We start from the raw sequence: 13,792 nt of genomic DNA, 5'->3' as shown, positions 1-13,792 counted from the left end.
TCGAAGAAGTCCAGCTTTAAATTGCAGACGACAACCTGCCTTTCTTATTTGGGAGGAGGGAAGGGGGGCGGGATCTCAAGTGAGTGACCATAATGGTGGTATGTGAAGACATGTTTAAAAGTTAGTATCATCCTGTAGCCCTGGTACATATGTGGCTTCTAGGCATTTGGCAAGAAACTTGTTTGACCGCTTCTCTGACTTTCTGAGTTGAAAAGGAAATTATGTCCTCAGATGTGCGCGATATTTTTTTGATATGAGTTCCGTTTAACTGTGAAGCTGAGGAGGAGACCCCGGCGGCCCCCCCACCCCACCCCCAACCCCTTCCGCCATCTGATTGTATAAGAAATCAAAACTGTGTTGATGGTGAGTCCAGTGGCCTGGAGGGAGAAACGACCTCATTCATTGTATTCAACCTGATAAAGATAACTGTCTGCTTCTCTCTAAACTCTAAAATAATTTAGGTAAAGACTGGTTGCACAACATCTTGGCTTACTTTAAGCAACCCAGTATCCACTTTTCCTGAGTAGTTCTCCTCTTAAATACCTTCCCTGCAGCCACTTCTTGTTAGCCTGGGGGACAGGGGTGTGTGTGAGAAAGGAGTCGGCCTGAACAAAGCATTGTGTTTTTATTTAATTTAATAATTTCATAATATCTGTAAATAATGGGAATGTGGACCCCAGCCTCTGTACCCTTTGAATAGTGTAGTTCTCATGCTTTTAGCACATCATGTAATTACTCTCCAGATAAATGGAAATAGATGTTTCATTCTTTTTAGTTTATCCTAGAGTATTCTACCTTCATAACATTTTTTTTTTTTCATTTAAAGTGAGCTCTGGGCTTAAATACTTGAACTGTAAAGGGATGATACCTCTTCAAGGGGTGAAAGAATTATGTGAGATCTTTGGGAAGTGCTTCTCAGTGTGAGCTACTATCATTGCCACCTTTTCTTTAAACATACTCTTCTCTATAGTTTTGTTTGCTAGAGAGGTGCTCTTAACTGAATATTGTTGCCTGGAAACAACAGATCTTTGCATCCTTTCTTCAGACAGTTGCAGGCCTGGTTCTAGAACCCTCACTTTCTGTCTACTTGTTTTCTGAGCCATATTGCCTCACCTTGGCCTTCTCAACTACAGGAGCCTGTGAGTCTTGGTCACAGGTAAGGGAAAGAGGGGAAGGGGCTCCCACTCCTTTCTAAAGTATTTGTGATCAACTGGGAGCCAAGAGTGACTGGGAAGCAGCTTAGGGGCACCTGTGACCCACCATATGGCCTGTAGAAGAGGGTCTCAGGAACAGGACAGGTGATGGTACAGGGCTCTCAGAGTTGAAACATATGTGTTAACAAAAGTTAAAGAACAAAGGATGTTGAAGCCTTGTAGGTTGGATATGACCCTTTTCTTTGATGATGCTTGTCTTTTCTCTCCCTTATGTTCCAGCAGCCATAGCAACCCATTTCTCCCCTAAGCTACAGAAAGCCTTTTGTCTTTTTCCTATTACTTTGATGTCTGGCTGGAACTAGGCAAGTATCAGGGGAACTTGGGGAGACAGGAGACACTGGGTGTTCATGAAGACATGGCATTACAGAGGGTTCTTATAAGCCTTGATGAGGGGGGGCAGAGGTTGAACATTATCATAGGACATAATGCATCTACTTCCTGTGGAGCTTACACAAAACAGGAGCTGAGAAAGGTAGAGATCATATGCTGGCTTACATATGACCTTTACTTACCTCACCTTATAGGTGAGGGGTGGGTGTTTGGTGACAGCCATTTGGCATTCTCCTAAAATGACTAATGTGGGGACACTTGAGCAGTTTACAAGTTTCTACCTGTTGTTCCAGTTACAGTGGCTGGGGAAGCTGAAACATTTTGGTTTGTGTGGTGGGTAGGGTCTACGATGAATGGGTGGTATAATGAATGAATAAAAGGTGCTAGTAAGTGGTAGTTACAGACCAAGTAACTACTCCTTTGAGTTTTCTGTCTTCTGGATTGTTTGTGACTCCCTGTGGTTATTTTCGCCTCCTTCCTATAGGTTTCTTCATAGACAATAGCAGCAAAGCTCTTACCGTCAGAACTGTCTCAGTGCTTCTCTTGGGGGACAGCAAGAAAGAAGGATCCTGGGGGGAATTTGCCTGACCCCATAGCTAAGTTTTGGAAAGGGAAAGTAAGAACTCAGAGGGTAGCTAACTGAAGAAAGTATGGGACCTAGTGTGGGGAAATAGTACTGGGGCTTTGACCAATAAGAGGTACCAAAGCATTTATTAATACATTTCAAGAAGTAAATAATTTAGTCTCTTGTCACAACCAAGAAGCCATGGCTGAGCCCTGCTACCCAAGGAGCTCCTTGTCCCTTGATATTGGCTGATAGGTAAGGAAACTAGAAACACACACTAGATCTTTTGTGTTGGAATGTGGGAAATTTTTTAAAAATTTTTTAAATGTGTTATTTTTGTAATTTAATTACAATAAAGTTGCAAGAATAGTACAAAGAACTGTATTCCCTTTACCCAAGGTCACCAATTATTAACAGTTTGTTCCCATTTGCTTTATCACTTGCTCTTTTTCTTTTTATGAACAATTCAAGAGTAACCATTCAGAGACTGGTAGTTTACAAGGGCATCCTGTCATGAAGGTTGGCTCACATGCAGCCATGGGGTACAGCAGGACATTGGCGTTGATGTAGGGCCCCAGAGGTGGAGTGAAGTCTACGTATAGCCATAAAACACACATTTGTAAATCACATGGAGTCTCTGGTGCTGGATATAGAAATCATTATCAGTTGTAAAGTGGTTACTCTTTTGTTACCATTCATGTCAAGTTTGTTCCTAACGATGCCACACTTTAATATGTTGTGAAAATACATTCCACCCCCCCCCAATTTTGAAGCCATATATATTCTCCAACAGTTTAAATAATTTAGTCAGCAAACATGTGTTGCATGCCTCCTATTTGCTGAGGGCATAAGAGGTGAAAGATATTCATCCCCTTAAGAGCTCAGCATCTAGTGGAAAGGAAATAAGGAAAACTACCATTACAATCAGTGAAAGAGTATTCTGCTGAAGGGGTTTACAGGGGGTGATTGGAACTCCAGGCTGATTAAGGATCTGAAGAGTAGATACCTGGGAATCATTTGGGATGTATGTGAATGTAAAGATCCATCTTCTCTGAGGTTTGCTACTCTTAGATAACAAGGTTCATGAGGTAGGGAAGCCTTGGGTGTCAATGCATGCAGCACAAGCAATGGAGTGAGGCCAGTTTGGATTGTAATCTACCACTTGATCTTGGCCTCAGTTTCTGCATCTGCCAAACCACATCTCCGAGGTAATAATTAATTGAGGTAACAATTGCTCTGTAAACATTCGTTTAATCGTCCCTTCCAAAAATGCAGTATGTGGGGAAATAGCATGAAAGGTATTAGGCAGTAAGGGGCAGTGGGGGGGGTGTTCTATTTTTTCTACAAATAAATCATTGCTGCTGTACCAAGTGCCATGATGGAGATTACTGTATATGGGAAAACAATAACAGCAGTTATGACTTGTTAACCATTTCCTGTATGCTGAGCATTGTGCTAAGTGCTTAACTTAGGACATCTCTGAGCTGTGAGACTCAAAGAGGTGAAGCAAAGGTAACGTGCCCAGGTTACACAGCAAGTAAGAGGAAAAGTGCGTCTGTGAGGGAGACCAGCAAGCTGCCCTGGACCCTTAAAGGATGAGCAGGAATAAGCAAGGTACAAGTCAGAGAGAGTGGATTGCCAGTAAGAAGGAACAGCAGGTATGAGGGCACTGAGACGGGAGAGATATGTGGAAAGGATCCTCAGAGGTTTGGTTAGGACCTGCGGAGAGAGAAATGAGGTAGGTAGGGGAAGATTTACAGGGCCTTATGGGACCTTATTAAGAAGCTTGTGTTTTATTCCAAGGGCAATGGGAAACTGCTGGAAGGTTTGTTCACTTTTTCTTGAGAGAGAGAGAGAGAGAGTGTGTGTGTTTAATCCAGAAAAGTATCTAGTGAGACCTAAACAAAAGTGGTTTAAGAAAGTCATTTCCCCTTCATTGTCCCACTTTGTGATCTAATAGAGGCAAATTTTTCTAACCCAGCCGTATAGATGTTAAACAGTTTTTACCTCCCATCATTAACATAGCTAAAAAGAGTTGCTGCATTACTAGAAGCTGGTCCTGCACACTGCTTCTAGAAGGAGGTTTAACTAGTCTCAGATAGCTGATACTTTTTAGGCTTCATTAAGGGAGTTCTTTCAGCTTTCACCAAGCCTTGTCAAATGCAAGGAAAATGTAGAATTGAGAGAAGAATTCCTGGAAACCCGCGTTGTTTTTCAGTGTTATAAATGGGACTGTTGAGTGTAAGACTTTGATTTAAATGTATCATGATAAAGATACTCCAGTGACTAAATGGAAATTTTTTAATTTTTTCTTTTTTTTGGTATGTGCCATCTGTGATGGCAGACAGCACATTTGTGAGACTCTGGGAAGACCTAGACATTTTTCAATACTTATATATTTATTCTAATGCAGGTACTGTAGGTTTTTCTGTTTGAAATTTTATGTGCAAACTAAATTTCATGGGGAAAACCATTGTGTATCAGATCACAAACATATTTACTTTGAAATAGCTTGTGTCAGTTAGATTTGTGTGTGGGTGATCTGGTGGTTGTTGGCAGGCTGGTTGGTCTAGGAGGCCCTAGGCTAGGATGGCTCATCCCCACTCCAAATGGTCTCTCCTCCAGCTGGCTAGTCTGGGCTTGTTAACATGGTGGTCTCAAAGATATAAAGAGTAGCAAGTGAGAGCAAGCATCAGTGCCGAAGCACTTCTCAAATGTCTTCTTGTGTCATATTTGATATGGTCCCTTCAGCCAAAGCACAGGAATGCCTCTGTGGTCAAGCCCAGAGTTGTTGTGAAAGGGGACCATCCAAACATATGGATACAAGGAGATGTGAAAAATTGGGGGGCATCACTGTGGCAATGCAGAATAATTATTACTGAATGTGAACTCTTTTTCCTTTAATAAATCTTATTTAATACTCATTTCTAAATGAATGTTTTCTTGAGACTAAGTAATAATGATTTTGCCACCTTCCTCCTACCTTCTCTTTTACTGAGTAGAGCTGAGCGATGATTTTTCTATGAGGAAACCAAGGGGAGACAGTGTGGCTCTGGATATAGATATTCTTGAGTGGCTTGTCTGCTCACTGATCTTGTGTGGCCATTAGGAAAGGAGCCTCACCCCTGGGTTTCCTCAGCCTCTTGTTCAAGTTTTTTTTTTTTTCTTTCAATTTATTTTGTATTGGTTTCAGGTGTATGGCTTAGTGGTTAGACAATAATATTCTTTACATAGTGCTCCCCTCAATATTCCCAGTACCCCAACTGGTACCATACATAGTTATTGCAGTATTACTGACTATATTCTCTATGCTTTTCTTACATCCCTGTGACTATTTTGTAACTACCAATTTGTGCTTCTTAATCCTGTCATGTTTTTCACCCAATTCCCCAGCACCCCTGCCCTCTGGCAACCACCAGTTCACTCTCTGTGTCTGTGAGGCTGTTTCAATTTTGTTTGTTCATTTATTTTGTTCTTTAGATTTCACATGTAAGTTAAATCATGTGGTATTTGTCTTTCTATGACTGTTCAAGCTTTATCACAAAAACTGTAGTGTACTAGGCTATACTAGATTTTGTAGTCAAGAAAAAGACAGTTAATGGGAATCCATTACTACCTGCAAAATGAGAGAAACATTTGCAGCCTTTCCTCATAACCTTTTATTGTGATTTATAGTTTTTACCTAAGAGAAGAAATCCTTATTTGGGCATTGTAACAAGGACAAAGGATTTTCTGTAGATGTTTTATTTGGTCAAGATTTAAAAATCTCCCTGTGGTTGCAGGGAAGTATCCAGTATTGTGCTGTGAAGTGAGTGGCCAGTGGCCAGCAATTTGGGGCATCAGCCTTTGGCCTTGATTGTGAAGATTTCAGAAGTGATTCACATAACTGAAATAGGCTTTGTAACCAGCTTGCGGCCTGCAACATATTACATGAAAATGCAACTAGATCCTAGGAAACGTGTGGCTCACGTTGTACATCTTAGATTGTACATTCCTCCAGAAAATTGCCTGATGATAGAATCTCAGCTTCCTTTCTTTTCACCTAGGATAAAAGTTAAAAATGAAAAATCTCTGACATTTTAAAAGTCAGTGACTTGGAAATATATAAAAATAAAATCATAAATGCACATAATCATTTGACCCAGCAAACACTTCTAGGAATTTATTTAACAAATATTTGCATATTAGTTGGAGTATTGCTTGTAATAACAAAATATTGGTAATATCCTAATGTATCAATCAAGGCTTGATTGATACATTAGGATATTACACTGATATTGTATGATCTCCAAGATTTACAGAATGAAAAAAAAAAAAACCCAAGAAACAGAACAGTGTGTATTATATGCTACCATTTGTGTAAAATAGATAGTGGGGGCAATAATGCATGCAAGTACATTTTTGCTTACATAGATATAAAATATTTCTGGAAGGATATTCAAGACACTAATAATTTGGGGTCATACATGGTCAGGGATGGAGGGAAACTTTTCACTGCATAAAATTTTATATATACTCTTTGAATTTTAATCTATGTGACTATATTACCCTATTTTAAAAATTAAATATATTGATTTAAAGAGATGGTATATGGTGATGGTGATGTGAACTTCGATGGACTCCCACCCATGATCTTGTCAGAGCTATCCCTGTGAAAAATGCATATATCATGTCAGTTTTGTTTCCTAGAGATGCCTCAGAATAGCATACTTCTGAATTTTTAACTATAGTCCTGCCTTTTCCAAAATGTCATATGAGTGGACTCATACAACATGTTAGTTTTTTTGTTCTGGCTTCTTTTACTTCAGCTGTCCCCAACCTTTTGGGCACCAGGGATCGGTTTTGTGGAAGACAATTTTTCCATGTAGTGGGGTGGGTGGGTGCAGGGGAGACAGGAGGTGAGCTCAGACAGTAATGCCAGTGGCATCCACGGATGGACAGGAAGGAAGGAGGTTGGAGACCCTGTTTTACTTGATTCATCTATATTATGTGAATTAATATCCTGTTTCTTTTATCACTGAATAATATTCCATTGTATGGATGTACCACCATTTGTTCAATCCAGTGGTTGAAGAACAACTGGGCTGCTTCTAGTTCTTGGCGATTATGAATAAAGCTGTAGTAAACATTAGCATACAGGTTTTTGTGTGAACATAAGTTTTCATTTCATTTGGGTAAGTGTTTAGGAGTGGGATTGCTGAGTTTTTATAAGAAACCGCCAAACTGTCTTTTAATGCAGTTCTACCATTTTGCATTCCCACCAGCCTTGAATGTGAGGTGTGTGTCAGTGGTGTTCATTTTCTGCATATGCTAGTCCAGTAGTTCTAGAATCATTTGTTGAAAAGACTGTCCTTTCTCCACTGAATTGTTTTTGCACCTGTGTCAAAAATGTGACTCCGCTTGTGTGGGTCTATTCCTAGGCTATTATGTCACATTGACCTGTGTGTATCAATTTGCCATTATCACAAAGTCTTGATTACTATAGCTTTATAGTAAGTCTTGAAATCAGGTAATATGAGTACTCTTACTGTTTTCTTCTTTAACAGAATTGTAATGGTGAGAGAGAACATGTTTAACTTGTTCCAATGTTAGAAAGCATTCCATCTCTCATCATTAAATATGATGTTAGCTGTAGGTTATTAAAAATATATACTCTCTTGTGCTGAAGAGTAAACATAGCAGGCCTGAGGCTGTTTGCTATCTTTAGGAGGCCTGCTTGCAACATTGGCCCTTGGTTAAATGTCTGGGAAATCGGCTTTCCAAACATTTTAAAAATAAAATATTCTACCTTCATTCATCGTTTTCTAATGCTCTTCATTTCTTTATGCTAATCCCATTTCTTACATTAATCATAATCTTTCTGCCTGAAGAATTTTCTTTAAAAAAATTTTTTTTACCTGGCTGCTGTGGCTCAGTGGATTGAGTGTCGGCCTGCGAGCCCAGTGTCGCTGGATCGATTCCCAGCTAGGGCACATTACTAGGTTGCACGTCAGGTCCCTAGTTGGCGCAAGTGAGAGGCAACCACACAGATGTTTCTCTCCCTCTCTTTCTCCTTTCCCTTCTCTCTAAAAATAAAAAATAAGTAAACAAACAAACAAATAAATTTAAAAAAAAATTTTTTTTTATTGCCAGCTCTGGCAGTAATTTTCTTTTCTTTTCTTTTTTTTTTTTTTTTTTTTGAGCAATTCTTCATTTTTTCTTCACTTTTGAAGGACATTTTCATGGGATATGGAATTCTGAGTTGACACTTATTTTTCCTTCTTTCAGCACAAGACTCCACTGTTGATTTGTTTACATGGTTTCTGATAAGTCTGCTGTCATTCTTATCCATGTTCCTGTGTAGTTAACATATCTCCTTTCATCTGGCTGCCTTCAAAGTCTGTCTTTGCCTAGGTGTGGCTTTTTTATTTCTTTTCTCTTTATCCTGCTTGGTGTTCTCTGAGCTTCTTGGTGTTCTCTGAGCTTCTTGTATCTATGGTTTGTTGTTTGTCACTAAATTTTAGAAAAGTAGTCAGCCATTATTTCTTCAAATAATTCTTGTGCCCATGCCCCCCACTTCTCCTTCTGGGATTCCAATTACAAGTATGTTATACTGTTTGATTTTGTCCTACACTCTTTGTATGCTGTTCTATTTTTTTTTTCGCTCTTGTCTCTTTTTGTTTTAATTTTATTGACCTGATCAATAAACATGATCTTCATTCTCACTGATTTCTTTCCTTGGCTGTGTCAAGTCTGCTGTTTAGCATGGTTTTTATTTGTGTGTGTGTGTGTTTTTAAATATTTTATTTATTTATTTTTAGAGAGAGTGGAAGGGAGGGAGAAAGGGAGAGAAACATCAATGTACTAGAGATACATCAATTGGTTGCCTCTCGCACGCCCCCTACTGGGGACCTGGCCTGAAACCCAGGCATGTGCCCTGACTGGGAATCGAACCAGGGACCCTTAGGTTTGCAGGTTGTCACTCAATCCACTGAACCACACCAGCCAGGACTCCTGTGTTTTTTTTATTTCTAACATTTCCATTTGATTCCTTCTTACAGTTTCTATCTCTCTAAATTGTCCATCTGGTTTTGCATATATCTACTTCTTCCATTAGTCTTTAACATATTAATCATTTTAATTTTCATTTCTGATAGCCCCAACATCTGTGTCATACTGAGTCTGGATCTGATAATTGCTTTGTCATTTGGAATATTATCTTGCCTTTTATTATGCCTCATAAGCATGTTGAAAGCTGAATGTGGACAGGAAATACTGTGGGTAAATAATTGATATTTTTGGAGACTTAACACAGGTTTTCTTTCTACTAGGCCTTTAGTGTGGGTACTTGAGTTAATCTAGGCAGGAGGAGTTGGCTCATATTTGATGTTTGTTTTTGTTATGGGCACCAGAGATTTCTGATTCCTCTAGTGATACCTTCTTTATGTCTCCTGCTTGGCTTTGGGTTCTTCCTTTGTGCTGTTTCCCAAGAGTTGTCTCTTACAGCCCTCCCAGTTGTATTGCACTGTTACCAACCATGTAGCTGATATGCCAGGTGGTGGTTGGTGGGAGAGTAAGGGATTCTCTGATGATTTGATTAAGCCTAAGACTTTGGCAGGTACTGGAACCCTGGTCTTGAGTGTGTCCTTTACAAGATTTCCTGCCCCTCCTCCAGGGATGAGCTGTTTCTTTTTCCTCCCTTCCTTTTCTCCTGCTTCAGTGAAGACATCAGTGTCCTCAGGCCAGGGGTTTTAAGCCCTTCCCCCCTCAGATTAGGCCTTTTGTTCTGTACTAGAGATAAAGGAAAGAGGTCTGGGTAGATTTCACAATGGGTGCTGTTTTTCTCAGCCAACCAGCAAAATGGTGAAAAGCTTTCTCTGGAATTTTCCCCATCCTCCCAGTAAGAACTAGTGGGGTTCCTGTAGGAAAAATTTGTAAGAAGATGGAAATACTGCCCCTCCTGTGAAGCCCAGAAGCTTTGTACTCTCCTGGCATCCTATTCTTCAGCCTTCAGTAATTTATCAGAATTTCTAGTTTAATCTTCCTGCCAATTTATATGCTCAGATCATGTATGCAGGCACCTGGTTCTTCAGATATATGGAGAAGGTGGTTTGCCCTGTTACCTTAGATTTCTGATAGGTCCAAGAGTCTGTCTAGCTTTTCTCTTGGAAGGGTAGGGATGGTGGCTTCCCAGTGCTTCACTATCAGAGCTGATTGAAACCTGAGTCCTAATATAACTTCTAATCTATATAAATGTCTAATGCAGTGCAAGGCTCATGAAACTCAGTACAGGTTAGTTTTTCCCCTTGTTTTTCTTTTTCTCCTTTGAATTTTATGGCTAGGGAGCCTGGGGTAATTGATTCTGGTTTGGGTCTTGCCTATTTTAGGCTTTAAAATCTTCTGCCGTATGTTATGTTTGCCTTGCTCTCTTCCAAAATTCTGTGTATGCCTTTGTAATTTTTGAGCATATTGTTAGCAATCAGTAATAATTTGCCTCATTCAAAATTAGAGTATGATTTAGTCTTTCTACATTATAGATTTTGTTAGTGGCCACGTGTTTGTCATTTTTTATTCCTCACATTTCCAGATGCAATTCAGTTTAGCAAATATTTGTTGAGTACCCACTGTACTATGTGTGAGGCACTAGGTGTTGAGTAAAATACAAGCCTGACTTGGTAATGGAGTAACCAAGGGGTTCCCAAAGGCAATGGAAGCCCTCTGGAAGGAAGGACAGTGCAGCTTGGGAAATATCTTCATTTCAACCTAGAAGGATTTTTAAAATTCTTTCATACGATACATTTTTAATTATACTGGAGATACAAGAGTGCATTCTAGTAAAAATTGAAAAATTGTAGAAAGAGCCATGGTTGTCCATGTCATTCTCATGAAATCCTCATTCCATGACATTCTTCATCGCAGAATTAATTCTGATTACTTATTTTTGGTTTACTATGTAAATTGCTATGTCAGATATCATGCCATCTAACAGGTTGTCAAAATATTTTTATTTTCTAGAGGATAATTACCCAAATTCATTTAACTTTTAAGGATTGTTTATTTGTGTATTTGTTTTCTCATTAAACTTTGTTTTAATGGATCTCAAAATCCTATGATAGATTTTTGATCAAGTTGTTCCTATTAAAATGTACTGGTTTTATGCCCTGACCAGTATGGCTCTTTGGTTGGATGTCACCCTGTAAAATGAAAGGTCGCCGGTGGTTCAATTTGGGGTTCATGTGAGAGGCAACCGATAGATGTTTCTCACATCAATGTTTCTCTCCCACTCTTTCTCCCTCCCTTCCTCTCTCTCTTAAAAAATTATTATTAAAAAGTACTGGTTTTAAAAGCTAATAACTTAAAAACTGACATACACACACACACCCTACCCCACCCCCGATGGTCCACAAAGTATTCTCCTTTTCTTCTGCAGGTTTTATAATGCATCATAATCATTAACCAGTCTTTTACTGTTGAATTTAAGTGGCCAGTTGAGACACAGTTCTGAGATCGTTCTTCCACCACTAAATAAGACTGGAGTGGTGGTATTGGGGGTAGTATTCATTCAGCCTTCTGAGCTTTCTGGGCAGGATTGGTGACTTTGCCATCTCCAGCTGCCTTCTTTTCCACTACTTTGATGACACCCACAGCAAGTGTCTATATCGTGTCATGAACAACAAAACAGCCAAGAGGAAGATAGTCAGAGAAACTCTCAACATGCCTTGGCTTGCCAGTAACCATGTCAATGATGGCAGCATCACCAGATTTCGGAAACTTCAGGCCATCTTCTAGCTTTATCCCAAAATGACAATTAGTCTTCTCCTTTACCTCAGAAAATGCATAAGCAATGTAAGCTGTATAACAGTCCAGCACAGGTGCATATCAGGCACCGATTTGTCCTGCATGGTTCAGGATAATCACCTGAGCTGTGAAGCCAGCTGTTCCCATTGGTGGATCATTTTTGCTGTCACTAGCCACATTGTCATGACAACCATCTTTTGATAGACACATTCTTGACATTGAAGCCCGCATTGTCCCCAGGAAGAACTTCATTCAAAACTTCATGGTGCATTTCAACAGACTTTACTTGGGTTGTAACATTGATGGAAGCAAAGGTGGCCACCATGCCAGGTTTGAGAATACCAGTCTCCACTTGGTCCACAGGGACAGTATCAATACCACCAATTTTATAGACATCCTGGATGGGCAGACGCAGGGCTTGTCAGATGAGTTGGTGGCAGGATTCAATCCAGAGCTTCAAGCAGTGTGGTTCCACTGGCATTGCTAGCCTTATAGGTGACTTTCTATCCCTTACTAAGACATGTTAGCACATGGCTCCAACATGTTGTCACCATTCCAACCAGAAATTGACACAAATGCTACTATGTCAGGGTTGTAGCCAATTTTCTTAATGTAGGTGCTGACTTTCTTAACAATTTCTTCATATCTCTTGTGGCTATAGGGTGGTTCAATGGTGTGTAAGCTAGGAGGGCATGCTATTAGGTTTGCTCATTCTTTGATACCCACTTCAAATTCAGCAACACCAGCAGCAACAATCAGGACAGCACAGTCAGCCTGAGATGTGCCTGTAATCATGTTTTAGATAAATTCTCTGTGTCCTGAGGGTATCAATGATTGTCACATAATACTTGCTGGTCTCGAATTTCCACAGGGAGATATCAGTAGTGATACCACACTCACATCCACCTTTCAGTCTACTGGAGACCCAGGCATATTTGAAAGAGCACTTGCCCATCTCAGCAGCCTCCTTCTCAGATTGTTTGGTGGTTCTTTTATCAGTCCCACCAGTAGTGGTGGACCTTCCCGAATCTACATGTCCAGTGATGATGATGTTGATATGAGTCTTTTCCTTTATCATTTTGGCTTAGATTTCATGGTGGTTTTCACAACACCTGTGTTCTGGCAGCAAACTCATTGTGAAAAAGCCAAGAAGTGTTAATTAAAAAGAGAATTGTTGCCCTGCCTGGTGTGACTCAGTTGGAGCATCATCCCATAGCCAAAAGGTCGCAGGTTCCATTCTTGGTCAGGTCCCATACCAGGGTTGCAAATTCAATCCCCTGTCTGGGTGCATATGGGAGACAACCAATCAGTGTTTCTCTGTCTCGCATCGATGTTTCTCTTTCTTCCTCTCTCTCTAAAAGCAGTGAAAAAAATGTCCTCCAGTGAGGATTAAAAAAAAAATGTAACTGTCATCATTGAATTTGGATATATAGCCTGATAATGGCTTTTTGCTTCACATAATAGTGAAAATTATAGTATAATTTTTAAATCTGAAAACTATTGTTAGTAGTAGGTAGAACTATAAAAGTCTACTGTGAGTAAATAGAAAATACATAAATTAATCCTGACTGAAAAGAAGATGAAATATTGCCTCTTTTTAAAATTATTATACAGTAAAATTGACTTTTGGGGGTGTGTATAGGTTTTTGGATTTTGACACATTTATAGGTCTGTGTAACCACCACCACAGTTACAATACAAAACAGTTTCATCACCCTAATAAAACTCCTTTGTGCTACCTCTAGTCACACTCTCTTCCCACCCCAAACCTTGGCAGTCACTGATCTGTGCTCCATAACTATAGTTTTGTCACTTTGAGGATGTCACATAAATGGAGTCAGACTGTATAATCTTTTGAGTTTCACTTTTTTTTCACTCAGCACAATGGTTTTGAGATTCATCCAAG

The 13,792-nt window shown here is 39.7% G+C and overlaps 1 pseudogene; it reads right to left on the bottom strand.

Annotated features, from left to right (window-relative positions):
- Positions 1-11,646: 11,646 nt before the first annotated feature.
- LOC149991500 (elongation factor 1-alpha 1-like) lies at positions 11,647-12,964 on the bottom strand (annotated as a pseudogene).
- Positions 12,965-13,792: the final 828 nt, after the last annotated feature.

Source organism: Furipterus horrens, unplaced genomic scaffold (assembly GCF_987537825.1).
Source record: "Furipterus horrens unplaced genomic scaffold, mFurHor1.1.pri manual_scaffold_17, whole genome shotgun sequence".
NCBI classification, from domain to species: Eukaryota; Metazoa; Chordata; class Mammalia; order Chiroptera; family Furipteridae; genus Furipterus; species Furipterus horrens.
This window is presented reverse-complemented; position numbering and strand designations above follow the sequence as displayed.